At 34.3% G+C, this 7,128-nt stretch overlaps 1 long non-coding RNA gene across 1 annotated transcript in view; it reads left to right on the top strand.

Moving 5' to 3' along the window:
* LOC108533648 (uncharacterized) overlaps positions 1–1,685 on the top strand; it is a 26,910-nt gene extending 25,225 nt beyond the window's left edge. The window contains exons 3-4 of the long non-coding RNA XR_001886783.1: positions 680–859; positions 976–1,685. This is a non-coding gene — a long non-coding RNA (uncharacterized LOC108533648). The remainder of the gene's footprint in view (positions 1–679; positions 860–975) is intronic.
* The last annotated feature ends 5,443 nt before the right edge of the window (positions 1,686–7,128 follow it).

Raw genomic sequence — 7,128 nt, 5'->3', positions numbered from 1 at the left:
ACAAACAATTCCAAACATCCATACAGCTTTCATTTGTAAGAAAAAAATGCCATTATTTTTTTCAATACACTGTATAAAGAGCAATTTATTTTCATGAATGTGTTGGTAAGGCTGAAATTATATTTTCATTAATAGAGTTCTAGGCCTGAAGTTAAGATTTAATATATTGAAGAGAACAGCAAATTTCAATAGCATATCCTTTAAAATTATTGTCACTTTAATAATGAGCTAAACAGAATTATTTAAGATATTAAAGGCTATTTAGATCATTGATTCAATTAGAGCAATTCACCATGTTGTCATTCTTTATGAACTCTTCAGTATACTTGTCACACAAGGTGAACCAATACAGTAAATGAGTCATTCCAAACATTTCTATATTAGACAAGTTTCATTATCTAGGACAGAGCAGTTACTTAAATATTATTAAAACAGGCTTAAAAGAGGAATAAAAGTGAGGGAAAGGCTGAAATAGAAAGAGAGCAACACAGAGAGAGAAATAGTGATTTTAATAACTATAAAATATTTCTTCCTTTGATTTGCTAGGAGAAGAAGTGATAATGTATCTTTCTTAATCTATTGGACTTAAAACATAACTTTGAACATAAAGCTATGAGACTTGATAATCTTTTCTGATATACTACTTTTTTGATATTCTTGTATAAAGAATATTCTACAGGTGGGGAGGAGAGGACACTATGCTAAATATTACTCCTGGAAAAGTGCATTTGCTTCAGAGAAATCTTTATCATAGGTCTATAACAGGAAGGAACAATAGCATCTCTTATGTGCTAAAGTAGCACAATAACGAACTCTGTTCAAGTGGATCAAAAGCCATCAATGTCAAAATTAGGCACAGGTAAGGCAGGATATTGCTGATAGAATTATATATTAGTCCATTCTCACATTGCTATAAATACCTGAGACTGAGTAATTTATAAAGAAAAGAGATTTAATTGGCTCATAGTTCCACAGGCTGTACAGGAAGTGTAATTCTGGCATCTTCTTGGTTTCTGGGAAGGCCTCAGGAAACTTAAAGTCATGGAAGAAGGCGAAGGAAGAGCAGGCACGTCTTACATGACCAGAGCAGGAAGAAGAGAGAGAAGTAGGGAGGTGCTACACACTTTTAAACAACCAGATCTTGTGAGAACTCTGTCAGGAGAATAGCACTAGGGGAATGGTGCTAAACCATTCTTGGGGACTCCATCCCTGTGATAAAATCACCTTCCACCAGGCCCCACCTCCGACACTGAGGATTACAACTCAACATGAGATTTGGATCGGGACACAGATCCAAATCATATTAAATTTCCACAAATTCCAGTAAAACTTTGTATTTTGTAAGGATATTTAAGTACTTGGAAATAGAAGTGGAGAGTAAGGGGAATATTGTACAGCCATCACAGCCTTTGTCTACTAAAGAAGTCAGTTCCATGTGACAAATGTTCATTTTAACATTAGCTTCTTCAATCCATCTGGGGGTGTTTTCATATTTCTATAAGACACTGCTTTTCAAATAAATTACCCAAAACATTCTGGAAATCCAAAAGTAACTGTATGAACTATAAGCATTAGAAAACACAAACGTAAGTTGAAAATATTTATGAAACTAAATAGATGTAAAGCTAGTGACTCATATGTTATAATGTATTCACAGATATTTCTTAAATAAAGTAGGCATTTCTATAAAATAAAAACCCTAATAATATTTGTTATTAAGAAGAAAACTAGAAAAGGAAGAAACAAAATGATGGTATGTTTGGAAGATGCTGAGGTGAGCTGGTGATAAAATTATATCCCCTGAAAAAGCAATACAAAGAGCAGAAATTGAGTAAGCCAGACAATGCCTAAGTTTTTTCCAAAACCACCGTGCAGTTTTGGACTTTGGCCTGATTTATTTTTCACCTCTGTTCTCCCTCCACCTTCTTCTCTTCCTTCATCTCATCATTTCAATTAATTTCAAGGAATTTGAAAATTCTTTGGAGAATTTTCAAAGAATTTTAAAAAGGGAGAATTCTGTCCCCATGATTTAGTCACTTCCCACAAGGCCCCACCTCCAAAGTGCTAATCTTGCTTCCCTATAGTGTGTAGGACAGGGGATGAGGGATGATGTGAGGGAAGAAAAACAAAGGGCTGTATGTATAGATAGCTATGCATATTTGAGAGATAATACATAATATACCTAAGTATTATATATATGTAGGTATATAAATATGTCAAAATTGATTATTCAAAGACATGGTCTGGAAGATCTTATGACCAAATTAAAACAGAAATTTTATTTTGGAAGACATTAATGAGCAATTTCTTCTTAGATTTCCATTGTTTCAAAATCATGTCTGTAATAATAAAGGGCAATTTTCAAAAGAATAAAAAGGATAAAAATCCTAAATCAGAAGAGTGCCAACAATGCACTAGAGATATCTATACAGGATATGAATAGATATGAGCTACTAATACAAAGAAAATATTTTTTACATGTGTTATGTTTCATTTTGCTTTTAAACAGTAAATGAAATTATCAGAAAGCACTAGAAAACTCCCAGAGTTTGATTAGCAGAAGCTTAGATCAAGATGAAGCAATGGGATTGTTGGTAGGAACAAGCTGAGTTGTTCAGAAAATGGTGACAGGGCTACCTCCGTGATGTCCTGGGCACAAAACTCATCTCTAACCAACACTTGGCATGAAATGTGGCCCGAGTAAAATGTAGGCATTGTAGTGGGGTTTGTAAAAGGGCAATTGTATCTTTTAGAAAAGAGGAACTGTGCACCAACTATCTTTGAGCTAGTACCGAAACACAGAGCAAAGCAAACAAAACCTTGAGCAACGGTGTCTTGTTCCCTACTCTACTTGCCCTGCCTGGCAGTTCATTCCAGTAGAATTCTGACTTGACATTGATCCTTGTTAAGCTCCCAATCTGGCAAAAACTGAGGATGCTGTCAAGCTAGCAAGTGTGGTGGTTACAGGGGAGCAGGTGCCCCTAAGCATGACTCAGAATCTACAGTTACCAGAGTTCCTGCCTGGAACAACTCAACCAAGTTCAGGCCCCCGGCCTAGTTTACAGCTGCCCACATGATTAACTAAGCCTGCACGCATTATGGCAAACTGGATCAGCAGAATACAAAAAAAAAAAAAAAAAATCAGAGTAAACACAAATTTCTTCCTTCTCCCTTTATCTGTCATACAGGTATTTGAAGAAGGGTCTGCAATGTATCTGATAGAACACATTTAAACTTCCAAAAAGAATGTATTAAAAGAGAGAATACAGAAATATCATTAGGCACATTAAATGACTCCATGGTTGGAAAAAAAAGGATTATTTTAGAATTTTGAAAAGAATATTGTAATTTGTAAAAGGCATCCTGTCTCCTTACAGTAGATTGTACATAGTGCCTACAATATTTGAAAACAAATGTCATCAATATGAAGAGAACAAATTGAGTTTAGAGAATATGCTTTCAAGTGACAAAAAAAAGCATATTAAAATAAAATACTATCAAGGAGGCAATGATTGTAAGATTAAACAGTAGATAAATCGAGATCAAGATATTTTCTTTTTTCTTTTTATTTTCTTTTTTTGCGATGGATTTTTGTTATCGTTGCACAGGCTGGAGTGCAATGCCCCAGTCTCAGTTCACTGCAAATTCTGCCTCCCCTGTTCAAGCGATTCTCCTGCCTCAACCTCCCGAGTAGCTGGGATTACAGGTGTGGGCCACCACCCCGGCTAATTTTGTATTTTTAGTAGAGACGGGGTGTCTCCATGTCTCAAACTCCCGACCTCAGGTGGTCTGCCCACCTCAGCCTCCCAAAGTGCTGGGATTACAGGCATGAGCCACTGCGCCCAGCCACATTTTATTAAATTTAGAAAAAATATGATTTTGCAAAAAGATCAGTTACAAGAGGAGCAAGCTGGAGAATGGAAATAGGTCTGATATACATGAATTAGGAAATACAGAGAAAATGAAGATAAAAGGAGAAGAATAATCAATTAAATAATAGAAGAAACTTTCTTCCACATAAAAGAGGATCTGCATCTTCGTAACAAAATGATTAATTGTTGATCAGGCAAAAGGACTGGAAAAATATTTGTTCATATGTTAGTGTATGTGTGTGCATGTGAAATTTTATGTTGTCTGATAGCAAAATTCAAAATATTACCAAATTGCTCTCCAAAACAGATTGCTCTGATTTATACTCAAAATTCAGTTCTCACAGTTCTAAAATACGATGAATATTTTTTCCAAATTAAAAAAACTTCAAAATTAAATTATACAAATTAATACAAATGTAGACATTAAGAGTTTCCTTAAAAGGTGGTAAGGCTTGAGATGAATATGGTGAAAAATATCAACTGTGTGTATTTCCTAGTAAAAGCAATTCTGTAATTAAGTACTTGACAGGGCTGGTGTGATGACACTTTAGTAAGAGTGCTATCAAAGTGACTGTGGCCAAATATTCTATTTCATCTGAAGATGGGCGCTGTCTTGTGATTTATTGGTCACAGATCAAAGGCAGAAATGTTTCTCCCTGCTACAACATATATTTGATTTCCAAAACTGTGAATTCTAGCCTTTAATTCTAGTATATTCTCTGAACTCAATAAATACAGTCTAATAAGGTAGGCAAATGGCCAAAAGCCTGCTTTAGAAATGTAGGAATATGTCCTTACCCAATTTTGCAACATTTTAGCTAAATGTAGATCTGAAATTGTATCTAAGCCCACAGTTCCATCTAGAAAATAACTGAGTTTTTGAAAACGGTTATGACTATTGCAGCCATGCCATATGGCCATCTTTTAGTTGTATTAACTAAGATTACTTGGGAATTTCTAAGTTCCTTATTTTTTTCAACAAATTCATTTATTCAGTAAAGAATTTGTGACAAAATGAATTTCATTAAAGTCTGCCTGACATACATAAGGTTAGGTAATTATGATAACTATAACCACAAGATTGTAACCTTTAAAACTATCAAAACCACAATTCTTCTTTAATGATTACATAAATAATATAAAAATTATTTTACATTAAAAAAGTGATTATAAATTTTTCTTTCATTCAACATTTCTTATTCTTGACCTTTGATTAAGTGTCTTTAAAAGCACCATGGTCTTCTTGGGTTATAGCAGCTTAAGCCTTTTAAAATTGTATATATATTTTTAGTCTGGTGCAGAGAATGCAGCCAATCGATATTTAAAGATCATGGCATGGGCTGGGTGCAGTGAGTGGTTCACACCTATAATTCCAGCAGTTTGGGAGGTGGAGGCAGGCAGATTTTTTAAGCCCAGAGGCTTGAGATCAGTTTGGGCAACATGGCGAAACTATTGTCTCTACAAAAAAATTTTAAAAAATAAAAACTAGCTGGGACTAGTAGCACATGCCTCTAGTCCCAGCTACCTAGGAAGTGGAAATGAGAGAATCACTTGAGCCCAGGAGATCTAGGAAGTTGTAGTGAGTTTCCATCGTGCCACTGCACTTCAGCCTGTGTGGCAAAATACAACCTTGTTTATAAAAAATAAATAAATAAATATTAAAAGACCATGGCATGGCATGTTCTATAAAATTCATAGTATTTCTGTTGCTGTAATTATGCAAAAGTTTATTTAAAAGACTCATGGGCCAATTATTGCCAAAGGAAATACCATATTAAAACTTATAGAATATAAAGGATGGAATAACCAATTTTTGTGAATAATTTCAAAACACATTACACATAAACTTATCTGACATGTTGTAATATAGAGGCAGTGAGAGCCACATTTACCCGAATATAGAAAGGAAGACTCAAATCCATGCATTAACACTAACTCAGTTTGGAGTTCGAGCACTGAGGAAGCATGTCCTAAAGGTAATAAAGGCAAAAAACCAAAACAAAACCAAATTAAAACCAAAAGCTTATGACTGCTTCCTACTATAGATTTCCCATTAATGCAGAGATTGTGTCTGTTCTTCAGAGAAGCACTGTCCTACAATACTCTATAAAATAAACAAAGTCTAATAAAATAGTCTAATTGTCCAGTGCTCCTAAGTTAATGAAAGGACAGCAGTATTAGTTTAGCACACACACTTACCCCATTTATATGCATCTTACATTTTACCAGACATCATTATTCATAGCTTATTTAATTAAATCTTTACAATAAACTTGAGGTAAGGAGAGAAACTATTATAAATATTTTACATTGGATAAAATAATTATGAATATTGAAAATGTTATCAAATGTTTCAGTGTGAGAAATAATATGCTATATGTATAAATTGTAAACATTAGTTGCAAGCAATTCAACACGGTGTTATTGTCTTTGTTCTCTGTATTTGGAAACCAGGAAATTGAAGTCAATATGGTGTCACACATTGCATTTGATGGAGCTAGAAATGAAATCTACATCTGTGTATTTCCAACGCCCTTGACCGTTGTGCATTAAGCTTTTTCACATATTAAGTGTTATAGAATTAATATCTGCTTTTGGCAAAGGATACTCCAAAATAAAACCAAGACACTTAAATTTGAAGAGATAATAATTTAGAGGAAGCTATACTTTATCAATGTTAAGAGTTAGGTGGGCAAAATGTTGTTATACTCTCAAATTCATGAGTATGTATACAAGATTGGCTGTCCCTACATTTGTAAAGTATAAGCAGTGGAGCTCTGGCACCCTCTCCTGACCCTATAGAAAGTGAGTGCTTCTGCTGTCTCTTATCCCTTTCTCTCTAACTTGTTTTCACCTAGCTTTTGCCTAGTTCCTGCCTGATCGGGTAGCCACTGATAAAAATAGAGACTTACTGTGGGCTTTCAAATTTTTAAATTTACCTCTTCTTTGGATATTTTGAATATGTAAATTTCTTAAAACTCTATCCCAGTGGAATAAATCTTTAATAGTGAGATATCAGTCAGCATGATATGTGCAGTGGGTATTTAGATGTTTGGGGCGCACTGCCCTTCAAATTATACCTATCAATCTTGAGTTCCTTAAAACGTGACATTATAAAAACAATAATGATTAATTTAAATCCCAATAACTTTGAGAAAAGGCTTATGGATGAAAATATTTGTACAAAGTCATTTTAGTCATTATTTGCCAAAGTGCGAGTTGTCATCCTTATGAAAAAAGATAGGGTAATTTCTCC

The sequence above is a fragment of the Rhinopithecus bieti genome, unplaced genomic scaffold (assembly GCF_001698545.2).
Source record: "Rhinopithecus bieti isolate Rb0 unplaced genomic scaffold, ASM169854v2 scaffold_10775, whole genome shotgun sequence".
Lineage (NCBI taxonomy): Eukaryota > Metazoa > Chordata > Mammalia > Primates > Cercopithecidae > Rhinopithecus > Rhinopithecus bieti.
Note: the sequence above shows the minus strand (reverse complement) of the source record. Positions and strands in the feature narration are given on the sequence as shown.